This window comes from Manis javanica, chromosome 9 (genome assembly GCF_040802235.1).
Source record: "Manis javanica isolate MJ-LG chromosome 9, MJ_LKY, whole genome shotgun sequence".
Classification (NCBI taxonomy): Eukaryota; Metazoa; Chordata; class Mammalia; order Pholidota; family Manidae; genus Manis; species Manis javanica.
In genome coordinates this window covers 49,655,397-49,681,857 of record NC_133164.1, presented here as the reverse complement: position 1 = coordinate 49,681,857, position 26,461 = coordinate 49,655,397, and positions in this window count along the sequence as shown.

Genomic DNA, 26,461 nt, shown 5'->3' with positions numbered 1-26,461 from the left:
CAATGAATTTGCCAATGATATATATATGAATCATTATATATATATATGAATATTATTTGCAAATACTAAAAGCATCAGCTATTTAAGCTGTGAATGGAGCTTTGTTTCTCTTTCTGCATAATAAAAAAAATTTGAGTCTATTAGGAATATAATACACCTTTCCCTGAATGTTTCAGAGCAGCTAGCACCAAAAATATATATATATATATATTAGCCATGTACTTAATTGAGCACAACATTCGACTAAGTACTGATAAGTAAGAAATTAGAGATCTTCCTTGACTTACGATAAGGCTACCTCCTGTTGGATCCATTGTAAGCTGAAAACACAAGTTATAAATGCATTTAATATAACTGGCCTGCATTAAACATGCTCAGAACACTTACATTCACCCACAGTGGGTCAAACTTATCTCATATGAAGCCTATTTTATACTAAAGTGTTGACTTTCTCACCTGATTTATTGAATACTGTACTGAACGTGAAACCAGAATGTTTGAATGGGTCCAGAATGGTTGGACATTCATCAGCGGCTTACCCCCGTAGTCACATGGTTGGCAGGGCATCACAGTGGTGCCACAGCCCAGCGTCGGAAGAGAGAATTGTATTGCCTATTGCTGGCCCAGGGAAAGAGCCAGATTCAAAATCTCAAGTACCATTTCCACAGAATGCATATTGTTTTTGCACTATCCTAAAGTCAAAAAACGATTACTTGAATCATAATAAATCAGGGGCTGTTTGTAGTGCTGTTGAATCCTTGAAATTCAAGGAACACCGGACTTTGAAAATGTGTTTTGTAAGCTCTGTGGGCAGAGGCCATGCCTGTCTTGTTCATTGTTGTATCCTCAACGTCTGCACATTGCTGCTATGGTGTCAGAGGTCAATGCATGTACATTGAATGAATGCAGGAAAGAGTTCCAAGTTCCTGAAAGCTTTGGCTCATGATTACCCCAGATATTACTTATTTCACAAGGAGTCTTGGAAAGGGGAAGAAGGATAAAGAGGTAAATTCCAAAAATAAGGAATGTAACCAGCTTTGGGAATATGGTTCCATAATGATTTCCTTTAACAGAGTGAAGGGAAGACTTGGTATGTTCATAGAATAAGATACATAAAAAAATATCATAATGTCTAATTTGAGATTGGGGGCCTTAGAAGAAACCATTTTCTTTTAGTCAGAGGTAGATGAGTTTAAGAAGAGATAGGGATATAGTAAAAGGTTTTGCTCTACATTTTGGGTCAAAATAGGGATTTTGGCCTTTGGTCGTTAAAATGACATAAAGAGGCATATAAATATGACTCTGCTCCTTTCTAACACACTGAGCTTTGTAACTTGGAAGGGCCAAAGTACTAAGGGATGATTTTTTTGGGAAAAACCTCATCAATATTATCTGAAGTGAGGAGAAGTCTATCTTCTTCTGCTCGGCACCTTATGTGTACATGTGACCTCTGGCTGATTAAAATCAAACAAGAGGATTATGTCAGGACCCTACAGTGAGGCACTAATTTCACCCTAATTGTTTTACACAAAGAAAAAGTGATGTGTCCTTTAATCTGACATACAAGAAAAGAAAATCCTTTAAAAAGTCATCATAAGCATGACCATTTTCTTCCTCCTTGTTCACTGGAGATCTGCATCCGGGCTCTGATGACCTCAGGTCCCCAGCAATTTCCCACTGCTGACTAGTTCCCCATTATGGGATATTGCTCTTTGCTTACTTCACTTCACTTCCTTTCACATCCCTGTTTTATTATAGCTCAAATCCTACAGCATGCCTTGCAATTTCTCAGACACACAATGCTGTTTTCTTGGAATTAAGACTTTGCATTTGCTGCTCCTTATCTCTGTCAATCACCCACCTCCACACTTATATACCACTACCCATCCTGTATTTAACTTGAAATTTTCTGTATGTGATCTTCCTTGACTTTCCCACATCCTAAGCCTGTGTTAGGTCCTCCTTTGTGTTCCCCTAGTGACCTGTGCTTACTTTCATCATAACATTCACTGTATGTCATCACTGTGTGCTTTCTAGTTCTACCATTATCCCTGGAAGTTTCTTGAAGTCAAGGACAGTTTCAGTTATCAGTATTCATTGGATTCCAGACATTCAGTAAGCATTATAGTTGTTCACCACATCACAGGTGAGTGAATACACAAATGAATGAAGCCAGCAGAGTTAAGAAGTCATGTACATTTCAAGAGTGGTTTGAGAAGAAAAAATAGTCATAGGCAAAATTGGCACAGTGTACAGGTCCAGCATATATCCCTTAATACAGTTACACTGATATCTCTTTCAAAAATCAACTCTCTGAATTTTCTACTTAAAGATAAAAATTCTCAGTTGCAAAAAATAAAATCTATCTCATTTAAGGTGAAAGAGACTTTATAAAAGACATTAAGTAGCATTCACTTTTTTCAAGAGATGTAATTGAACTCCATCTGGGCAGCCAGAACCATATATCCATATTATACATCAGGCTATGCCAGAGGAAATTGCTCCAGCCATAGTCCCTAGGCCCAGGTGGTTTATACCAGGGTCCATGCACACGAGAATCTCTGCTTAGACTCTGCCATTCCTGCCTTTGAGAATGGAACATACTTCTGCCCTTTCCACCTTCGTGGAATTTGGCCTTCACATCACAGTCTGTCTAAAAGAAGCCTCAGGAACCTGTTTCTGACTAGCCCATGTAGAGAACCTGCATACCTGTGCCCCAGCTGAAAGAGAGGCTGGCAAAGGCTTCCCCCTGGGAAGCAGGACCCCTTGGGTAGAAAAATACAAAATGCATAGAAGGAATGTTCAGAAGGTTCAAATAAAAAGGATGCCCAGTGCACCTAAACATGCACGGCAGCTGGAGTTACAGTAAGGGGCTTCTGAGATCCCTTTCCATAATAAGACTCTGTTATGTCCAATAGTTTTACTGCTAGCCTTGATATATAGCCTTTGAGTTTGAGGTAGAAAGTTGCAGAAATTGTTGCATCTTTTTATGGCTCCTAACATCTCAGTGCTAATGTTCCTTCCTCTGCTGTTCTTTGGAACACATACCAGTAAGTATTTAGTTCTTATTCCCTGATCGCTGGAAATGCGCTGACAACCTGAAGTTTTTTCTGTTTGATTCAGTTTGAACAAGTGTTATTGACATTTTAAAACTGAACAAGTTGACACTGAAATTATATCAAATGATGGCAAATAACAGAGGTTAACATTTGGTCAACTCAAGTGCTTGATGGCTATGCCTGAACCCAGAATCTTAAGGGAATAAAAAGGCCAAAATTAAGAGCTGACATAGGGAAAGAAGACTTTGGTGGTAATTTTAGCCTTCAGAGCCTCTCAAGGAGTCATGAGGATGCCCACTTAAAAGGTGAAATTAGAATATAAGAAATGCCCACTAGATTTGATTTTTACTTAGTTTCTTTGAGCAGTTTTTTGTGTCTCAGTCAGTTGGGTCTCATGACAACTGTTGAAGTCAGTGGTGTTCAGTTACTCCTCAGTATGCCAACCAATAACATTTACTTTAAACAAACCATCCCCCTAATTACCTTCCTTCCTATGCCTTCAGTTTTCTGATAAGGTCATAAATCTGAATAGAAATTATTTGACCAAACTCTTCTGTTTTATTAGCTGAAGAGGATAAAGGCTTGAGGGGTAGGGGGTTGCACAGCATTCCTAAATCTCAGAACAGAAGAAGCCAGAACTTCTAAGACATAGTGCATAACACCACTTTTCCCTTATAAATTTACATGTTTCCACTTTATTTTTATCTACTCATTGATCATGGCAGAGCCCTCAAACAAGTCACAAGAACTTCAAGAACTGTGGTGGTTTCTTAGCACTCAGGCCACTTTCCCTTAGAGCAGCTGATCTGTGGACTGTATTCCTGCTTTGCCTCTTCCACCCGCAGTGGTACGGCAGTACAGGTCCTCTTGGCCTTGCTTGATTTCCAACTCTATCTCTGACTCTGCTTCCTTTCTTTGTTTCTAAAAGTGGACATTTCCAGAGTTCTACCCTTGGCTCTTTTCCCGGCATTTGTACATGTTGACCTTCTCCAAGTCTTCAATGATTGCATCCATTTAGACGACTTCCCAAATTTGTGCCATACCATAGTATCTGAATATGGTTGGTCAAGAGTGCAGAGATGTATTCAAGCCCAATGATATTTCCAAACTCTCACCATTATTATAGCTGCATGACTTTGGATAAGCTATTCAGCCTCTCTAGGCCTCAGTTCTACACCTGTAATATGGGAATTGATAGTACACCTACTTGACAGATTTATATCAAATGATCTAATATTTTTTAATGCTTAGACAGTGTCTGGAATCACTAAGTGCCATATACATGTTAAGTCAAATAAAATATAGGTGTGGAAATCATTAACATTGGTGAGCAAGTGGTAGATATGGAAGAAGACAGGCCAAGAGAACCTCAGAAATACATTTTTGAAGTCAGGGAGTAGAAGGGGAGTAAAACCCTCTGTACCCAAAGTCAGTGGATTCTCTCATGCTTCCCACCCTTGTGACTGCTTCGCTTGTTGTGCTTCCTCAGATGTCATTATCACCCTCACTCTTGCCCCCCTGTTTCACGTAATCCAAATGCTACTGGTTCTTCAGACATCACTCCAAATAGCTTCTTTACTCAAGTTTTGAGATCACCATCCCTGTTTATAAAACAATCTTTCTATTAAAGGTGATTGTGATTTGAGTTATTTTCTATTAAAGGTAATATGTGATTACATATTCCAATTGATATGTAAGATATTTTTGGGTGTAAAGTTTGTGTCATACACAAGTCGGTCTTCGCCAGGCCCCCTAACATCCTATCGTCACTGTAGTTGGCACTCACTTTTCAAATAACTTTGTCAAATAAGTGAGTCCTATTATGAATCCTTGTAGGTTATGGAGGGTGTATGCAAGACAGAAGTGAAGCAAGGAAGAGAGCAAAGATGGAGTATCAGTGAGTCAGGCCACCGTCTTTCTGTAGGAGATACAATGCAGTTTGTAGTTTAGCTCAGCTCTGTGTATGTCAGCCACCACTTCCATGTTTTCCTGACAACTATTCCTTTTTTTCTCAGAAGAATTGGAGTCATAACCTTGAGAGTTTTTTGGGCCCAATCCTCTCCTTTTTCTGATGAGGAAGCTGAGGTATGCAGAAGTAGACTTGTCTGCGTGAAGCTGCCCCTGGGCATCCTTGACAGGCAGCAGGAGTTGGAGATTTGATGGGTCTCATGACTTCCGCTACTTTGCAGATATGTCATTTAGACAATCTGAACCTGTTTGTTTTCACCTGGGGAAGTAACTGAACATCTGTCTAGCCTGGTAAGCAACTTAATGGATGTTCAACAAAGAGTAACCATCGCATGGGGTTTTCTTTAGCAGTATGATGCAGCAGTGAGAATGTCCGCCTGAAGCTCGTCTAAAGTGACACCACTGAGGCTGTGGATGGCTGTTTGTGTGAGAGATACTGGGGACAGGCCTAGAATCTGGGTTTCTTGATTCTAACTCTAGGACTATTCATTAAGCTTATTTATATAGTATATATACTACATGATTACTGGTGACCTGCTACATCTTGTGAGATGAAGATAGGTGACCTGCTGTAATAAAGCCAAAATTACAGTGGCTTTATATAAGAGAGCTGTGTTTTTTTTGCCCCATATCACGAGGCAATGATGGGTGGATGAGGGGTGGGTGCTCTGGTCTGTTCTGTCCTCTGTGGGCCCAGGCACCTCCCAACTGGTCCTGTCAATCCATCTAGAAGACTGGGACAGGGAGCTGTGGGTCATACCAGAAGATTGGTTAGGAGTGAGGTGGCCAAGTGGAGCATCTTACTCCACCCTGCATTCCCCTGGCAGGGATTTAACCCTGCGGCTGGGTCTGTCTGGAAAGAAATGTAGCTGTGTGTATGGGAGAGAATGGGAAATGGGAAATTGATGAATAAATAAGCTGTTTCTGTCACAAATACTGTTTTTTAACGTTTCCAAAGTACGTTATCTAAAAATGACCCTGTTCAATCCTAATCTTGGAGAAACTGTAGGCCATGGGAATTATATTTGACTATGTAAAGCTTTATCTAATGCTACACATTTTTTAAACAAAGTTCATAAAGCTAGTTGTTACATAAGTACTATTTTAAGGACTTTTGAGTACATGGCTCTTATTTTTTAAATCATGGATACCACCTTTCTTGGGTTTCTGTTAGTAAGATGATTTCACTACATAACCACCATTTTTTTCGTTTAATGCAAATAGGGAACTAAATTAAAAATGTGTCTCTTGTGCCCATTTTCCAGTGAATTAAATAGTTTTAGTCCTAATCAACTTGGTTTAGTTTATTAATTTAAGGTTTTTAAATACAAAACATTAAAAAAATCAATAAATTTCTCTGCCTTAAAGTATCTTAAAGAATTGGGTTGATTCTTAAAGTCAGTATGTCTATCAGATCAATATAAATGTCTTATATGACTTTGAAAATGTAGTGGAGAATATAGAAATTCTAAGTATCCTGAGCTTCACAGGAGTATCAGAACCACTGAATTTCTTTTTCTTAAAGGAAAGGACATTTATATCCTGTGTCTGGAAAGGAATTCAACTTGTTTCAAAGTATCATTGGATATACAGACTAGAAACTCACAGTTCCTACCTTACTCTTTATGGAGTGAACATTTACAAAATTTTATATATAACTGAAAGTCATAGATGTTGCTTTTCAGGAAATGAGTTGATTTAAAATTGACTAACTTAGGAAGAAGAATATGCAATAATTTAGAGCTTATTATAAGGATACCATTTAAGGAATATGAAAATGTAGGGAATATTATATATATTAAAGATGTACAGTGAACATGAAAATATCTTAGTTATAGTAGTAGTCCTATAAGTGATTTTAAAACCCAATGTTATAAATCTTCTTCTTAGAGTATCAAAATTAGAAAATAGGATAATTGCATTTAGGTATTCATATTAAGATAACACTAAGATACTCTTAACCTTTTAAAATAAATGAAAATGATGCCTTACAAAATACCCTAAAGTAAGGTTTAGTGTTACAGGAAAATATTTGTCTTAGAGAACAAAATGTCTTATTTGGCTTGGTAATTCAACAACATTCTGTCTGAATTTTTAAAATATTCTAATTCCTTAATGAACAAAAATTCTTTTGAATGTTATATTGCCTTTATTTTTATGGTACTAGGGGCCAAAACATTATATTAGCACTTTATTAAAACTACTATTCTGAAAGTTATAAAAAGAATGAGACAACTGTTGGGCTTTCTTGTAACCAGCCTGGTGCTCTCATTCCCCACCTCTGCGGTATTTCTTTTTCTCACTAAAACCCTCTGTCAACCAAGAAAAGCCCATTAATCTACTTCACAGCCCCAGTGACTTTATTCTTTTTGAATCAATGAGGCAGAGCTTCATTACATGTGTTAGTAGTTATGTATGGACTTAGGCCATGTAGACTATTTATCTGGCTTCTCCATCAGATATTTTATGTTAAGGTTTTTAAAAAAAATTTTGAATCAAAGTAAAAAAAATATAAATGAAGCCAGGTACATTGTACAAATGTAGATCATTACAAAGAATTTACGAAACAAAGCAGCAGTCTATTAAACTACCTTCAATGTTTGAAACACCTTTTATTCTTCTAATATTTGCAGCTCTTGTAATTGCTTCTATGGCTATGAATGTTCCACATTTGATCACATGTATTTGTTTTCTTTTAAGGAAGAAGGAAATTTAGCATAGTAACCCCATCCATCTTCATTCCAAATATAACTTTTTAAATTATTATCTTTCATCTATTGGTTTACTAATTATACTTGAAATAATATGCATAAACATGAACTTCCTGCCCCAGAAGTCTAGGCCATTCTCGACTTCCTATTGTGCAGATAAGGGTATTAGTACACCCATCCTTTCTACCACTTTTCATCAATGATCAATATCCATCAGACATAACTTCCTTGTACCCTGTCAAATCAATACATATTAGATTCTTTTCTCTTATTATGTTATAAAGTTGGGAACCATTATTTCTTACCTTATGATTATGGAAACACTGCTCTCTGCAAAGCAAATGGGTACTCCATGATCAGATTTTCTTTTCTGCATGTCTAATATCATAACCCCTATGAACTCTAAGAAGACTATTTTAAGCAAGTTCAAATCGGGTCTCTTTTCTCACATTCCATCCACAGATAAAAACGATGCTGTATGTTTTAGTTTGGTTAATCCTGGATAAAGTTAAATTCTCACTTTCGTTAAGAAATTACAGATTTCTGCATTGGGTGACCATTGTGTGGAATACATTATACCTTCTCTTGTGGATGTTTTTCTCAAAGCTCACTGATTTCCTGTTCTAATGTGGATTAATATCTTTCTAGACCAGCTGTGTAGGGATCTTCTGGGGATTCTTTTGTAACACATTCTTTCTTAGATCTCATGTCTTTTTCCTTCCTCAAGAAAATATGAGAAGTAGGCTATATATTCTTGTATACTGAAATTTCTTGTGATCTTATATTTGATAGTTGGTATTGATAATAGAAATGATTCAAAATTTTCTCAAAATTTTCATAGCATTCTGCATTATTCATTTCATATCTGATGCCAGTTTTACTCACATGTATATGCTTTGTTTTTTTATCAAAGTAGAAATGTTTGAATCATTTGTCTTTTGTCTTCTGAAACTGTACAAAATCGAGTGTAGAACTGGTTCTTTTCATGTACTTTGTACCATTTTGAAGATCTCTGTCTTTACTGCTAGGAAAGGTTTTCTACTTTTAATTTTATAATTTTCTACTCCCTATTTTCTTTGTTCTCTCTCTAGATTATTTATGAATTAGATGTTGGACCTCTTTGACTAATCTGCTTCTTATTTTTATTCTACCTCTTTTTTCTAATTTATGACAAGTTTTCTTATTCCCTGATGTTTCCATTTTTGGTCGCATGTTTCTTTGTGTTCCTGCTGTGTAGGTGGGTTTGCTTACGTAATCCTTTCTCTTAGCAAAGCGGCTGACTAGCACTCTTTGCAAGATGAGGTAATCAATTTTGAGTCTTCACTTAGGGACAAGTGGGTCATGGGCAGCCACCAGCTTGGAAATGTGTTTTTCCTATCTAAAGTTTTGTATAAGGGACTATCTCCTATTGTTTGCTTCCCATTTGGACATTTCTAAACTTAGACTTACATTTGAGAATTCATGAGGAAATTTCCAGCAAACTTCCAGCAATCTGCATACTCTTTGTTTCTGAGAAAAATTCTTATATTTTATGAATTCTTATTTCCCTGAACTGAGTTGGTTTGGGCAACATAGAAGAAAACCTCAAAAAAGCAAACAAACAAAAAACATTTTGCTGCTCTTTTTTCATAGTGTAATCAAACTGCTTTCAGTGTAGAGCTTTTGGATCTAAATTTTCTCTATTCTCAGCTCATGGGTTCTGGGTGGAGATATATCTATCCTTAACTCTAGAAGTAAAGCCTGTGACCCAGAGTTGATGGAATTAGTTCATCCCATTTCCCTGGCCACATGGTTCTTTCCAGGGCAAGCAAGTATCCATATGGAAAAAAAATAATTAAATCAGTTTTCTATTACATACAAATATCAATTTCAGATGTATTAAGTATGAAAAAAAGAAAAATAAAAAAACTATCAAAAGGGAAATCATTTTATGACCTTTGACTAGGAAAGGACTTTTATAAATTTACTCTGAAATCACAAACCATAAAAAAAATATTCAGGTATCTGAGGACAATAAAATATAAATCTTTTGTATTTTGACAAGCTATAAAATGCAAGAAGAAATTGGCAAGACAATCTCTATTATAAAACCATAGCTTGTAATAGATATTATATAAATAATTCCAGTCAATTAGTAAGAAAAAGACAAGCAACCCTGAATAAAAATTCTTTAATACTTACCAAAGGAAGTATGTGTAAGAATGTTCAACAGTGTTTAAGTAGTAAAAAATTGGAAGTAACCTAAATGTCCAATAATAGAATTAGAATATTATACTGATAATAGCTAATGTAAATCAACTATTGCTACACATATTTACATGGATAAATCTCACAAAGATGTTGAGCACAAAAAACAAGTTACAGGAGAATATAGATTCTAAGAATTTTATAAAACATTTAAGGCATACAAAAATTATATGCATGTATTTTTTTACTTGCAGATTCAGTACAAATAGTGAAAGCATGGACACTAAACAAGTTAGTGATAATTATCTGGGAGGTGGAGAGAGGCAGGTGAGGGAAAAGGACCAAGGACATAGAGTGAACTTCAAGTATATCTGAAAATGTGTTACGCTTTAAGCCAGGTTTTTATTTTAATGTCTACTTGTGTTTGGATTAATTAAATAGAGAATTAATCTTTATGAACCTCATTTGAACTTTCCATCAAATGAGCCCCAGGCCAGCCCTAGGTCTATGGGCAGACAATGCATTTTTCCATTGTCAGTTGAAGCCGAAGAGCCAAAATACACAGGCAACTATTATTATTGTTCATTTCAAGTTGAGAATTAGAGATTTAAATTTGCACCTAAGAATTTTAGAATGTCTGAAATTAACTAATACAATATTGAGATCTTGGTAGCACTTAATATCAGGCAGAGCCGCTTCTGTGAGGATGGGTCCCAAAAGGAGATCTCTAAATTTTGCTTAGAGTGAGCCATGTTTTGGAATTTTAAGAAACTTCATCAAGATCTCATCAAACACAAGTGGAAATTAATATACTGACTTCTCATCTCTGTGTGTGTGTTTGTGAATGGGTGCTCTAATATGAAGTTTTGTCCCTTGTAGTCCAACAGCTTGTTGGAGTCCAAAAAGATTCCTTCCAACTAGTTTATATGTTGTGTCCCTACAGTGTAAATTCCTGATAGTTCTGACTTCAAACTTGTATCAGTACATTGTTCAAGTAAAATCAGGTTATTCATGATTCTCCTTTATTCATCTTATTTTAAGTGGTCAGAGGTGACTGTGGCTAAAGTATTAACACAGCCCTGCATCATAAGTACTAATTTTCCAAATATTTATATGAATATCTTATTAATGTTCCCAGATCCTACCCTAACTATCTGAATTATAATCTCTACGGGTATAGTCAGGAAATACGTTCCTTGAAAAATCTCCCTAAATGGTTTTAATCATTAGCCGCATTTCAAAAACAAAAAGGGTGGTTAAATGATGTCATTACCCCTCGTATTCAGACTTTGGGTTTTTACTTTATAGTTCATTTTTACTTGCATATTGATTTTATGTTGATTATCTGGTTTATTTGCATTGCTTGATTACAAGGTACGTCATTCTGTACATTGATTTGTTTTACTGGGCCATGTGAGTAGAAGATTAATTTAGTTAGTTTTGTGAGCAATCATAAACGACAACTCATCAGGACTCTCTCTCTCTCTCTCTCTCTCTCTCTCTCTCTCTCTCTATATATATATATATATATATATATATATATATATATATATATATATATATATCTGTGGTCAGAGGTACAGATATATATATATCTGTAGTTACAAGCAATGTGTTATTTCACAACTCACAACCAGCATTTGCTATTTTTATCTCCCTAGTAAAATACTTTTATTATTTAAGAAACTGAAGCAGGGTCTGATAAGTGCAGCTGAGCCAGATGGAGTTGAGATATTCAGACCTACAAACATAAGAAAATATTACAGTTTGTCAGACCAAAGGTGCATCCCAGTTTCCTATATCTGACAGGGGCGTCAGGAAGGACTGGTGAGATCAGTTAGTAGTTCTTTATAATATGAACCTCTAAAATTACCAGAGAGATCCTGAACCCTCTTCTTTTTTAAGTGCTAGTCATGCACTAATTCTACCCATGTATTTTCCAAATCTCTCCATTTGTTTCTATTTCTTAGTTCTTCTGCTCTGCATTCTTAACGAATTCTGTATTTTTATTACCTACTCTATAAAGTAATAGGGCTTGATTTTTGCCTTAATTTGCTCTTTATAGCTTCAAGGATTGTTCCCTTATGTAAACATCCTGGATAATTGGGCAAGTTTGTGTCCACTTTAGTCACACTGTAATGATCTTGTAGACACCAAAACAGCCTTTTCAGACATTTTCTGGATAGAAGAAAATTTTTTAGAAATGGAATTTATGGCACTCTTTGGCTATTATAAATTTCTGTTCTGTGGATCTTTCTAATTCATGTGTGTCCTCATTAAAACAATCAAGTAACAGGCACATTGAGTCTTTTCTTATTAGAGTATACTTTCAGTTTTATTTTCTAAGCCTCTTATAATGAACATCATTAATATATTTATAAACATTTTATATTTTAAATCTATTCAACCAGGAAACCAACTGGCTATGATTTTAGCCCTCTGTAAGTTCTTAATAGAAGACTATGCAAGAAAATAAAAAACTTTCTTGATTAGGAAAAAAACCATTCATCATTAACACATGTCTCTTGAGTGTCTATCACATGTCAGGTACTCTTCTAGATGCTGGGAATGATAAGGTAAATGATGAGGAAAAAAACTCCCTGTCCTTATGGTTTTTATATTGTATGTGTGTAAGAGATATGAAATAATTAGACAAGTAAATACTAGTGAGATAGGTAATGGTATGTAGGGATGTTTTCAGGAGGAAAAAGTAAAGGAGGGGTGTTGTGAAGCATTGAAGGGAGACTAAAGTTTTAGGTCAGTATGAGGGAAGGATTCTATTTGTCAAAAAAATAAATAAATAAAAGGACCAGCAAAATTAGAAGTCGTGTTGTCAAGTTGGGAAATTCATATTATACTTAGCAAACAAAGAGTCAATATTTCTAATAGCTTCTACAAATCAATATGAAAAAGGTGAACACCCCAATAGAAATGTGAGCAAAGAACTTTAACTGACATTTTACAAAGAAGAAATGTAAATGGCCAAAGAATATGTGAAAATACATTCAGTCTTCCTAGTATTCAAAGAAATAAAATGAAAATAAAAATGAGATGTCATTTTCACCTACTAAATTGTCAATATTAAAAATCATTATACCAAGTATTTAGGCAAGAATAGTGAAAGGGAAGCTCTCTTCATAATGGTTAGAGTATTCTGGGTTTATTGTAAGTATGTCTTTTTAGATTGAGGTTTTAACAGTAAGGATCCTGTTGCAGTTCTTTTTGTTGCTGTAAGTAAAAGAAACCAACTCTGGTAGGCTGAAGCAAAAAAAAAAGCATTGTTGGGAGGGGATTACTGTATCTTGTGGAATCTGAAATGGTGCTGAGCAGGCAGGTGTTGTCAATAGCAGGAATTTGGCAGCTCTGAGAAGCTATCAACAGAAGTCTTGACAACAGGAAGAATCAAGGCAGCTTTTGGGATTCCCCTCTCCATAGAGCTCTGTCAGGGTCACTGCCCAGCTATAGCAAGGTGCTAATAAGATCCTGGGAAGGCTGTTCCCAGACTGTGGTGTGGGACTCTACGTTGAAGCCCTGTCATACATGATGAAGTACAGGTCTAAAGGACTAAGCTGCCTCACATGCTATTTTTATGTGAACTAAGATAGAGACAGGGACGCAGAAGGAATCTAGTGGGATCATCAGCAGTACTGACACTGAAAATATTAACTCACATCTGAGAACCAACAAATCGGTAGTTATCTGGTGCTTAGTATATGTTAAGAATTATGGTAGGCACTAATACACCCCATCTTCAGTCAACGTTCATATTATTAGCATAAATATCAGGCATACTGGAACAGTGATACACACAAACATAAGTAGTATATATTCCCCTAATTAATCTATAATCAACTCGAAGCTTAAAGAAGTGGATTAATATGATAGTTCAGAAACTTGAAACAAGGTCTATTGAATTATTGAGCCACATACAGTGAATGTAATACTGAGTTTTAAAATGTAATACTGAGTTTTAAAATTTTTAAGAGTTTGTTATATCTTAAAGCAGTTAAGGCTTTAGGTTTGCAGAAAAACTGTGCTCATTTGGGTTACTGGCAGAATTCATATTCTTGCATTTGTAGGACTGAGGTCCTATTTCCTTGCTTCAGTATTAGAAAAAGTGTGAGAAAGGCACCCAGTTTTCCCACATGCCCCTGCCCCCACACATGCCCTGCGTCCTCCATGATCAGCACCCCCCACCAGATTAGGGCATTTGCTGCAGCTGATGAAACTACATGGAAACATCATAACCACCCAGATCCATAGTTTACATTAGTGCTCACTCTTGTATATTCTATGGAAAATGTATGACATTTATCCATAACACTAATTTTTAGAAGTGTTAGTTGGCGTTGTGAATGGTTAAAAAGTTGTCTATAACTGAATGTAGGCTGTATTATCCAAACATACTTTCTTGCCTTTGAAGGCATTAGTTTCCAGCATAAGCAGCATTTGTGATGACAATTATAGTCTTAAGGATAAGCTATTGAAGAGGTGAAAATTTATTTATTAAGCCTTTATTTACCTAGAGGTAGCTGTTGGATGTTTTTCAGTTACCTCAAAGAAAGTACTAGCAAACAGACTTGGAAAGGAAGAGGAAAATCCTCTGAATGTAGCAGGAAGGTTGTGAATTTAAAAGTAATGAGTAAGGAGAACTAAACATTGAATAGATGAATTTTCAAAGGACTAACTTGAGGGAGAAAAATAAAACTAAGATCAGATATTCTGATCTAAATGCGTGTGTTGGCATTCCTTTGACAGAAAAAAATATAATGGGAAAGTAAAAACAAGTATGTCATCACACATCAATGAATTTGATATTCACAGGATTTATTTGATTTCCCATTTAGATGTTGAGTAAAAAAATAACAACAGGAAACCTGCAAACAGGTGGTGGTCAAAATTGAATGAAAATATTAAAATATCCTAAATTGAGTGAACTCATGTAATTATAAGATAAGCTTCAGGCCACTTATCAATTATACATTTAAACTACTGGAGGACAGGGATTGCAGCTGACACATCTTTTTATCCCCCACAGCACTGAGCACAGTGACTTGCATAGAGCAGATATTCAGCAAATATTTGTTAAAAGCGGAAATCTTCATGGAATGTAAAATAGGTGTAATACATGGTCCTTACATTTATAGAAAACTTAGACTTTTCAGGAATATGTAAAAGTAACAAACATCCATTTACTGAACATTTATAAAATGTAAAATACGTGAAATTTTAGATAGTAATAAAGTAGTACATTTTGATTATGTAGTGTCAACAAATAGAATTTAAAAAAAAATCAGTGGGATTCTGAATATGTATAGAGGACTTGATGGAGAAGGTAGACATTGATTTGGGTTTTGAAGAATGGGGAAATTTCAGAGTGGTAGAATGAGAAGACATAAGTAAAATGTTGTTTTAATTGTATTAGCCTCAAGTTAAATTACAAAAAACATTATTAATATTCATGGTATTGGAATGAAAAAAGGAAACAAACAGCAATGAGTGGATATAAAATAGTTTATTCTGTGCTTATTTTATCAATTCTATATGAAGCTATTTAAGGTATCATAATTTATTCCTGCATGATGGAACTAGTAACTGTCACACTGCTAGATCTATTAGAAGGAAATATGTCTTTTGGTTCAGTTAATTCAATTCCACAAGTATTTATTAAGCACTTATCTCAGCAAAGCACTATGGAATCATCCATGTACAAGCAATTAAAATTTAACTGGTTCAGAGAATATTTGCTACATCATTTCACTTTAAAAAGAGTTAACTGTTACCGTATCCATTCTAGATCATCTTATAGAAATGCCTTAATTTAGAGGTTTGAGATTAGAATAAATGTAATATCACCCAAGCTGAATAGCTCAATTTTTATATGCAAACTAGGTTTAGAGAAATGGCAATATTAAAATATAATAGCTTGTTTCTTTAGAATGCCAATATAATGTACCTTCACATCTATTAAATTACTGAATTCTTAGAGCAACCCCTTAAAGTTGACTGCATAGATACATTTGCTTTGCATACCAGGAAACTGAGGCTAAGATAGTCAAATGATTTTCTAAGAGCTTTCTACTTGTTGATTGGAAACCACACCTTGAACACAAGAAATATCATTAGAAGAAAAATCTAATGTTTTTTCAACTGTACAATACTACCACCACAGTAGTAGCCATTTGTCGTATGATGTAGTGAGGAATTCAGTTCATAGGTGCTTTCCACTGTTTCTGAAGAGACTGAAGAATAATTTCTAAGTAAAACTTGTTGAGACAGCTCTCCAAATGTTCCGCCATCTTCATGCATCTAATTCACAAAGATACACCTAGGCGAGTAAAATGAAGGGTAAAAATATATATATATTTTGAAATATTTGACCCATGTAGACCAGTGGTTCTGACCCAGGACATTTTGTCCTCTCTACCCCCAGGGGGTAACTGGTAATGTCTGTAGACAGTTTTGGTTGTCACACCTGGAGGGGTAGGTGCTGGCAGATGAAGGTCAGGCATACTATTAGATATTCCTACTGTACATAGGACAGAACCCCCCCCCCTAACACCACACCCATAACAGAGGGGTATCTGGCCTGAAACATAAATAGTGCTGAGGTGCTGAGGTTGAGAAAAACCTAGTGTAGACAATCAAGACAATTCTGGTAAAAACAAGCTGGCACTTAAGAAAAACTATGAGTTTTGATGTGCTTCTGATGGTTACATAATCTATATAACTCACTGTTTTTCTGAGCCTTAAAACAGCTAAGATTTGGAGATTTGGAAGTTGCCAAATTCACTCATTTCCCTCCATAGCAGTTTGAGAAATAATTAAAGAAAATCATTCCTCATGCAGTTCCTCCCCTGACATTATTATTTTTAAGCAACATATAATGCTGCTGGCTGAAGTTTCTAATCCTTGAACATACAATTCACCTTCGTTCAGTTAGAAGAAGAATTCAGTAAAATGATTCTTGGTTCAGAAAGGGTAGAGTCATGGGATTCAAGAAAGAAAAAGTCATGTGACACAGGTGTCCTTGTCAATTGGCTTCTTATTTCAATTTCTTGTTGAAGTATCTCAGAGGCCAAGTTGGTTTGATCAGGTCATTTCTGTAGAGCATGGATACAGCTAGTGAAATTGGTTAATTTGGGAATAATTGAACAACTGATGTTTGTTCCCATCAATTTAATATTTATGAGTGCAAATTTTGAAGACAAAGGAAAACAGAATAAAAAATGAAAGCTGAAACCATTTCTTGGAGAATCCTGTGTGACATAAAGGAGTAGGAACTTTGCCCAGAACATGACTCAAATCTGTGTGTCCAATGTGGTCAGCTCTCCTTTTTTGATAAATCAACTTGATTTTTATGTGGATGATGGATTTGGCTCATCAAGATGGGAGAGGAGGAGACCAATAGAGGATTCTAGGTCTGTTATTGTACCAATAAATAAATATTGGATGAATTTATTAAAATATTGTGTATAACAAACTTTTCTGACCAGAGTATAGTGCATGCAAATTACCTCAGTTAACCTTCACTTACTCATTCATGTAAGCAACAAATATTACTGAGTAATACATTTTGTCATTCTCTAAGCCAAAGCTGGGGAAATGTATGAACTGGAAAAAGTTTCCTTCCCCCTACATTGCCAACCACAGGATAGGAATAAAAGATGGCCATGAGTATTCCCTTGAATAATCTTCTTTGAAGAGGGGGAAGAAATGGACTCTTACAATAGTCATGGATATGCAGCTATTCTGAAAACCCACTGAGCAAATATTGTAATGCCCTTGATTTTGAGCTTAAGGGATATTCCTTGATAGGCTCTCATTCTGGTCCTGTGAGTGAGTAGCTGTCAAGTTCATTCTCCAAGGCTTTGATTCTACCCTTGGCAGGTTGCCCATTCCATGATACTTCATAACATCTGAGGGAGAAGGGGAGAGAGGGCCCTCCTTGGTGGGTAAGCGCATTTTCAGTCTGAGCCTTGTCTTTAGAAAGTTGAAGCCAGTGGTGGTTTTACTTCTTTAACAGTCACAATCTTCTTTGGTCTACCTTTATAGAACTTTTGGCCATATAGTTTTCAAAAGCCTTTAAAAAAATGTATTTAATACCAGTTACCACCATGTGCCAGTATATATAGACTTAAAAATATTTTGAGATTATTGAACTTCCATGGACTGTATCCTTAGTCTCTTTATACTTTATTGAAAAAAAAAATTTCCTTGGGGACATCTTAATCCAATCAGAGGTCTTAACACAAGGTGGACAGTCTTGCCTTTGACTGGTCTGTCTCTCCAGCTCTCTTAATCTGACAGCCATTTAAAGCTTGAAGAGGCTGGAGATGAGAATCAGTTGCATCTTTAAACTTTGAAAGTTCAGGGATATTTCAATTCTCTCCTTCCCTTTCATCCCTTTTTATAAATAGACCATTTCTTTCGTGAGCTCATCTCTTTCTCATGATATTTATCAACTGCAGTTAGTAACAAGCAACTCATGCTAGTAATATTCTGTCCAAACCTACACATACTTAGGTATATTTTCTGCCTTTTGGGTTGCCACAGTTGACAGTTTTGCTAAGTACTTGGCCATAAATAATGTCCCCATAAATAATGTCACCATTTTTCTAGCCTGAAATATGTTTCTATGCTGCCTTTCACTCAGCTTTAGAATCACATGACATGTATTTTAGCTTCTGCTTTGCCAGCACACATCTTCCAGTTTTCAACTGCTATATTTATATGCTATTGCTGCAGTGATGCTTTGAACCCAACACTCCCAAAATGTCAGTGGTTTGCAGGAATATATATTGATTCCTCATTTATATATCTGCACAGCTGTACTTGAGGTTGTAGGTCAGGTCCTGGTCACCACATGACATCTCACTTGAGAACTTTGTCTGATGGAGCAGCTCTTAGGTGGAGAGCCTGTGCTCATTGCTCAGTAAAGAGGGCAGGAGGACTGGCAGAAACTATGTTGCCCTTAAAGATTCTACTTGAAATTGGCATTCTGATTTTGACCTGTATTCCACTGGCCAGTGGACATCACACAGCCAAGTCCAACACCAGTGGGACAGGGCAGTGTGCTCAGGACAGGTGGGAAGGGAGGGCGGACATTACAGGACTCTAATCCTCTGTAAGAAGTTAATGTGTCAGGCATGGTATGTGTTGGGGTCTATGTGGATCCACAGGAATCAGTTTCTGTGGATTTGTAAACATTTATGTTTAAAAAGGTACAGCATTTGAAACTCAACACCAGAGTTTCCTGTCTTCTGAAAATTCATATAAACTTATTTCTACAACAATTAAAAAGAAAAGAATTCACCTAATTATTTTCATACACCTTAAAATATAACTTGGTAAGAAGGTATCCATTTTCTGTCAGCTGTTTAAGAAAGATGGCCCAGAGTTATTGTGTGTTCTTCAAGGTCACTTAGCATTGTGAAACTCATAATTAAAGTTAAAGTTTGGTTTGCTAGCTTAATGCTGCTTCTTAATTGAATGAGATTAATTACGTTTCAAAGAGAAGTTTTAGAAAAGACTGTTTGTTTTAAATTAGACATGTCCATAAATGTAGCATATTTGCTAAGGAACAAAGAGCATAATTTGCAACAGATTTTGAGAAATAATACTTATGCTAAAACATCAAAGAAATGTTCAGGTTAATTCTGGCGCATCACCTAAGAGAAAAATAGAGTACTCAAGAATCAATTTAACATAGAAGAAAGATGACTTTGTCATTAAAAATCAATCAAAAGTAAACTTTCAAAGTTCAAAAGAAAGAACTATTAAAATGGAAAATGGCTTTTATCAGTCATTTTACTTTAAAAATTTAATAAATTGATTAAAATAAATAGGGTTTAATGTATGAGAGAATAACACTGATATGTTGCCATGGAAAACCCCCTTTGATATTATAGTGATAAAAAATTTTATATTAAAATTTTCAAGAGCAAGCAGAAAATGATTCAGTGTTGAAGAAAAGATACAGGAAGAAAGAAACTTACATCAATAGTAATGTACTAGTTACTGTCCATTAGGCATCAGGAGGTCACAAGGCTAGACAAGCAAAGCACCGACCGTAGGGGAAAGGACTTTTTCCTCCAGCTCTCAGGAGTCAGGAGTGTTCTTACACAGATCGAGCCTCAGGCTTAGGACCAGCCACAATACACAAGCAAGGATCTGTGCCATCCCCTCAGTTTGGTTTAGTAGAACATCCAAACTAAATATGCTTGAAATTCTTGCTCTCGTTAACTATCATGTAAGTGTAATGAGTTATTTCTTACTGTGAATTTTGCTTATTTTCTTGTATGTGGACTCCTTCATGTTCAGCCTGATGCATCCATCTGCCTCCAGGAGTGTGAGGAATGTTACGGCGTGAGTGCAAAGAGAAAGGAAGAAAACCACATTCTGACACCTAAACCATGCCCTGACACCTAAAACACAATTTTCAAGTCCTCAGTAAGGCAATATATTTGCAGCTAGTTTTACCTGGAGGGAAAAGTATTTATTCTAAATTTCTTTGTTTACCTCTATAACATTTTCTGGTGTGTCTTTCTTTATCTTAGAACCTTCATACTTAAATGGGGAGAAACTAACAACAGCTTAGATCTGCTGCCCCACCTAGCAAATGTCTGCAGCTAGAATGGCCAGAGCTCCAAGAACTAGTTATCAGCACCCCACCCAGTCATTCTCTCTCTCCATCTGTCTTCTTTTCATCTTTTGGCATGAGGAATTCATTCTCTTTCTGCAGAATGGTTCCCTCTGTAGGGTTGGAAGCCTAACCACTCTAACCATGGGTTGCCTCACAGCTGGGATCCCGCTACTGTGATTTCAGAGGGAGGGTAGCAATTGGCTGACAGATAAACTGCATTTTCAAAACTGATCGCAGCTGGATCATGCAGCTGCATTCTTCCAGAGCCATGTGGAAAGGGAACTGTGAGGTAACAAGAGAAGGGAAGAGTGCTAGGCAGGAAATACCAGAGGTGCACAACAGTAACTAAAGTAGTAATGCATTTTTCTAACTCAGCAGCTGGTGGGAGCAACATCTTGATCAGAGTGGGTTAATGAGAGAAGACGTGAAATAGGTCTGTTCAGACACCTTTTAGAGGAGACCTGCTGTCAAAGGGAGTAAAGAAATGAGACGATGGAATAAAGAGGAATATTTTTGTCCACTTGAGACAATGATTGAATAGTCAAAAACTTGATGTAGAAGAGAGACTCTTTGGGGTCTTGGACTCTGATAGGTAGAAGGGTAGATATGCTCATGGAGAGGGATTGCCTGTAGGTGTTTGGAGAGGAGTGTGAATCATCTTTGTACTCAGTATAAATGGGTAGCTACTGAACGGTGGGCATCTATAAAACTTCTATGACTGCTTCTATTTTCAGTGCAAAGGAAAGTAAGATTGTCACCCAACAGTGAGGATAAGAAATCAATCTTAAGAAAAGCAATAAGGAAAATGAGTGGGATAGGGAAGTTTGTGGTCAGGGATATAAAATGGTACCAGTTGTGAATTTTTCTTCAGCTATGATCAGTGCATGGAATTAGTGGAATTTCAAAATGGCCCACAGCACACTAACAAAGAAGAGGAGTGTATTAATGTTCTGTGGCCACTGTAACAAATCACCACAAACTGGGTGGCTCAAAACAGAAAATATAAATATTTTCTCACAGTTCTAGAAGTCAGAAGTCTGCAATCAAAATGTCAGCAGAGCTGAGCTCGCTGCAAAAGCACTGAAGGAGAATCTGTTGTTTGCCTCTTTCAGTTTCTGGTTGCTGTTGGCATTTCTTGACTTACAGTTGCAATCATCCAATCTCTGCCCCTCTGGCCACTTTCCTCCTACTCTTCTCTGTGGCTTCAAATGTAACTCAAATCTCTGCCTTCACATCACCTTCTCTGTGTGTCTGTCTGCCGAGTGTCATTTCTAAGGACACTGTTTCAGATTTAGGGCCCACCTGGATAATATAGGCTGATCCCCTTATCTCAAGATGTTTAACATAATTACATCTGAAAACACACATTTTTCAAATTAGGTAACATTCACAGGCACTTGGAATTAGGACATAGACATATGTTTGGGGGCCACCAGTAAGCTACTGTGAGAACAAGGAGCTGAGCCTGGCTGCAGTCACACCCATGACTGCATAAACTATGTGAAGAGGAAAAGACTTCAAGGGGAAGGACTTACATGAAAAGAGGTGTTGGGATCAAGGGGATGGGCATTGAGGTGATGTTGAAGGACTGCTGGAATCACAGTGCTACAAAATTTCATATCAAACTGAGACATGTTCATTAAAGAAAGATAAGTAAATATTGAATATAACATAAAATAAGGGAAAAAATCCCTAAAACTGTAATTTCTCTTCCTGTACTATTTTGTTCCAGCTCTCATAGAAACTCCATTTTCCCTGATTGTTGCTGCAACTCTATGTCTTAGCAAGTGTGACCGTAGAGACTGAGAGCTCTAGTCTTTAAGAGCCTGGAGATGTAAGTTAAATGGGATCTGCCTTTAAAAATACAACTAAAGATATGCTCGCCTGTTTCTCCATAGTGTCTCCCAGTGAGCTGGTCCTTTGGCAGGTGGTGCTCCTTGTCCGGGTGATGCCTCAGGAGAGTGTTTTCCTGATTTCTATTTCTCCCCCATGAGACCCAGACAGAAAACTCCACTGCATTCTCTCTGTGGTCTTTAGTAAGTGCATGAAGAATTTTTCTTCAGCATCACAACTCTTTTCTCTCTTCCTTCCTTCTCCCTCAACTCCGTTTTCCCTCGGAGGCTGAGGTCAGCTGAACTTAATCAAGTTTCTAAGAAAGAGCTTCCATCTTTGGTTCTTCTAATGCTGTACATAAAATGAGTTTAAAGTTCATTTTCTCTTTCCAAATCTCAGTTTAATTGATCCAAGTCTGCATTTCTTCAGCAAGGAAGCAGTTACTCATTAGGTGCTAGCTTTGGGAATACGAATACCAAAAATGCATGACTTCTGCCTTCAACTCACTCTGTACTGCAGGGATCAGCCAACTCTGACCCAGGAGCCAAGTCCAGCCACAGCCTGTTTTTGAACAGCCCTCAAGCTAAGAAAGTATTTCATTTTCTTCAGGGGTTATAAAAAAAATGGAGTGTGTGACAGAGACCGTATATGATTTGCAAACACACAGAGTAATTACTACCTGGTTTTGTACAGAAAGTTTGTTGACCCTAGTCTACTGGGGAAATCTGTGGGGTAAATGACACCAATTTCACAAGCTGTTGGAATTTGTTGTGGACTACTATGCCATTTTTGCCTGGCCAAGCACAAATCTTACTTCTTCTAATAAGAGATTATATTTTGGCAATAAACCCTACCCTTTTCTCAGATTCTGAGGTATCACTGGGTCTGACTTCATCAAGCTTAAATTAGGGCTGAGTATTCAGACCTGGTTAATTCTGCTCTTTAGTATCTCTGGTCACAGAAAATGATTCAGTTGCCCCAAGTAGGTCCAATGAGATCCAGTCATGGGACTTTTTCTGACATTTTAGGAAAGAAAATCTATTTCTCCTGGAATCATAAGATAACTGATAATGAAAAACTGTACTATTCAGGGGCACTGTTTCTAAGGGGGACTAAATGTGAGACAGGTCAGCTCTGAGCGACGTAGAGATAATAATGAAGATGAGTGTAAATACTGAAGATATTGTTTAAATCCTGAATCCTCTTGCACCTGGAGCTAATTCTTGGTTTTGGATGTGAGTTTTTTGTTTTATTTTGTGAGATAATGAAACTATTTTTTTATTAAACTGGTTTAAACTTAGTTTCTGTTACTATACCATGAAGAATTTCTACTAATATCAGAGAAGATAATGAATGTTAAATAGTTTATATGTAATAAATACCTAAGAAATCCTCTTCTTCCTTAAAATGGACACTTAATATGCTATAAGAGATACACAACATTTACATTTAAAAGGTGCACTGAAGGTCATCTAATCCAACTTGCTTGTCTTGCTGAATTGGGGACTGTAGGGCTCCAGTAAATATAAAAGAAATTGAAAAATTAACTTGAAAATCACGGTACTATATGCTAAATACTAATTGAGATGTATTAATTGTTATGATGGTAATGAGGAGCAACTAGTACTACATGCATGTCAGTCAGAGAAGGTTTCCGGAAAGCGATGATGACTTAGCCAGGCAGTTTTGAAGGAAGGTGTCTTTGCTCAGTTAAAGGGGTGGGGTCAGTTGCTCAGTCTTAAAGAAGGGAAACTATTCCCCACAGAAGGCTAAAGGCCTGAATATGAATGGGAACAGACTACTTTCTGAGAACTACAGAGAGTCCAGTGCAGGGGAAGGTTTCATAGTGAAGCATGAGTAAGAAGGAGGAGATGAGGGAAGCGACCCGGAGTCGGTCAGGACAGTCCTTGCATGCTGTAGTGAAGAATGTGGGCTGTGAGAGGGTTTTAAAAAGAAGACAATGTATGGGCAAGGAAAACAAAAGTACAAATGAACAAATGGGGCTACATTAAAAAAAAAGCTTCTGTACAGCAAAGGACACCATCACAGAACAAAAAGGCATCCTACAGTATGGGAGAATATGTTTGTAAATGACATATCCAATAAAGGGTTAACATCCAAAATATATAAAGAACTCAAATGCTTTAAGACCCAAAAAGCAAATAACCAAATTAAAAAATGGGCAGAGAATCTGAACAGACACTTCTCCAAAGAAGAAATTCAGATGGCCAACAGGCACTTGAAAAGATGCTCCACATCACTAATCATCATGGAAATGCAAACTAAAACCACAATGAGATATCACCTCATACCAGTTAGGATGGCTGGCATCCAAAAGACATGCAACAAAAAATGCTGGTGAGGATGCAGAGAAAGGGAAATCCTCCTACATTGCTGGTGGGAATGCAAATTAGTTCAACCATTGTGGAAAGCAATATGGAGTTTCCTTAAAAAACTAAAAATAGAAATACCATTTGACCCAGTAAATCCACTTCTAGGAATTTACCCAAATAACACAAGATCATAGATTCAAAAAGACATATGCACCCTTATGTTTATCACAGCACTATTTACAATAGCCAAGATATGGAAGCAACCTAAGTGTCCATCAGTAGATGAATGGATAAAGAAGAGGTGGTACATATACACAATGGAATATTATTTAGCCATGAAAAGAAAACAGATTCTACCATTTGCATCAACATGGATGGAGTGAGAGGGTATTACACTCAGTGAAATAAGCCAGGCAGAGAAATGCAAGTACTAATGATTTCCCTCATTTGTGGAGTATAACAACAAAGCAAAACTGAAGGAACAAAACAGTAGTAGACTCAGAGACTCCAAGAAGAACCTAGCAGTTACCAAAGAGAAAGGGAGTGGGGCAGGCAGGTGGGAAAGAGGGAGAAGGGGATTAAGGGGCATTATGATTAACATACATAATGTAGGTAGGTCACGGGGAAGGCAGTGTAGCACAGAGAAGACAAGTAGTGACTCTATAGCATCTTACTATGCTGATGGACAGTGACTGCAATGGGTATTTGGGGGGGATTTGTTAATATGGGTGAATGTAGTAACTACACTGTTGCTCATGTGAAACCTTCATCAGATTGTATATCAGTGATACCTTAATAAAATAATTTAATTAAATTAAAAAAAGAGAGAACAGTGTAGCAATTCAGCTGCTGTCTATCAATCCAGGAGAACATTGGGAAGGTCAAAGGTATGACTGATCTGGGGATAGGAGGATGGAGAAAGGAGGGAGTCCAGATGGAGATACAGAGGAGTTGAGAGGTGTTTAGGCAATTAACAGTCCACTTTTGTGCCTACTTTCATTTGAGAAGTGAGATGAAGAATTGCTGAATGGGTTTAGGCTTTGGGCTGTTGGCTGGCTGGCTTGCTGGCTACTGGTTCTATCCTCTGACAATAGAGAATAAGGAAGAGAAGCTTGGCTGCTTTTATTCATTTCATTCAGTTGTGAGGTGTGGGAGAAACATGATGAGCTTTACTTGTGACATTTTGAGTTTGAGTTGCTCATACTCATTAAGTAGCGTGGGTTGGGGCACTGAAGATATAGGTTGGAGATGCCAAGTTTTCAATAATCAGCATGAAGATGGGAGTTGAAAGCATGTGATGCAATGAGATTTTGTAAGGCAACAGAGTTGTTTCTTTTGATTTATCCCAGGTCTTTCTCTTTATAAAATTGAATATAATGGGCTAAATACTTATTTTAAATATAGAATATACCAATGCATTTTGAACAAGTCATCAATATAGTTACCTCTATATATAGCTCAATACTCCTGGGAATTCTAAAATTTCTATAAAGAGCTCTAGATATTATAACAATTGTTCTGAAGGCTTTTGAGTCCTGTAAACTCCACAGTGTTGTTCCCTATTGGAGAATGAGGAAATAGCATGGTATTATAGTAGTGTCTCCTACAGGGAATCAGTAGAAACTATTTCTAGTCCTGCTTCTGATGGTGCTACTCTGAGAAAGTCATTAACAGCAATGGAAGCCTCTTCCTACCTACAACAGAACAAAGTTAATGCAAATGTTC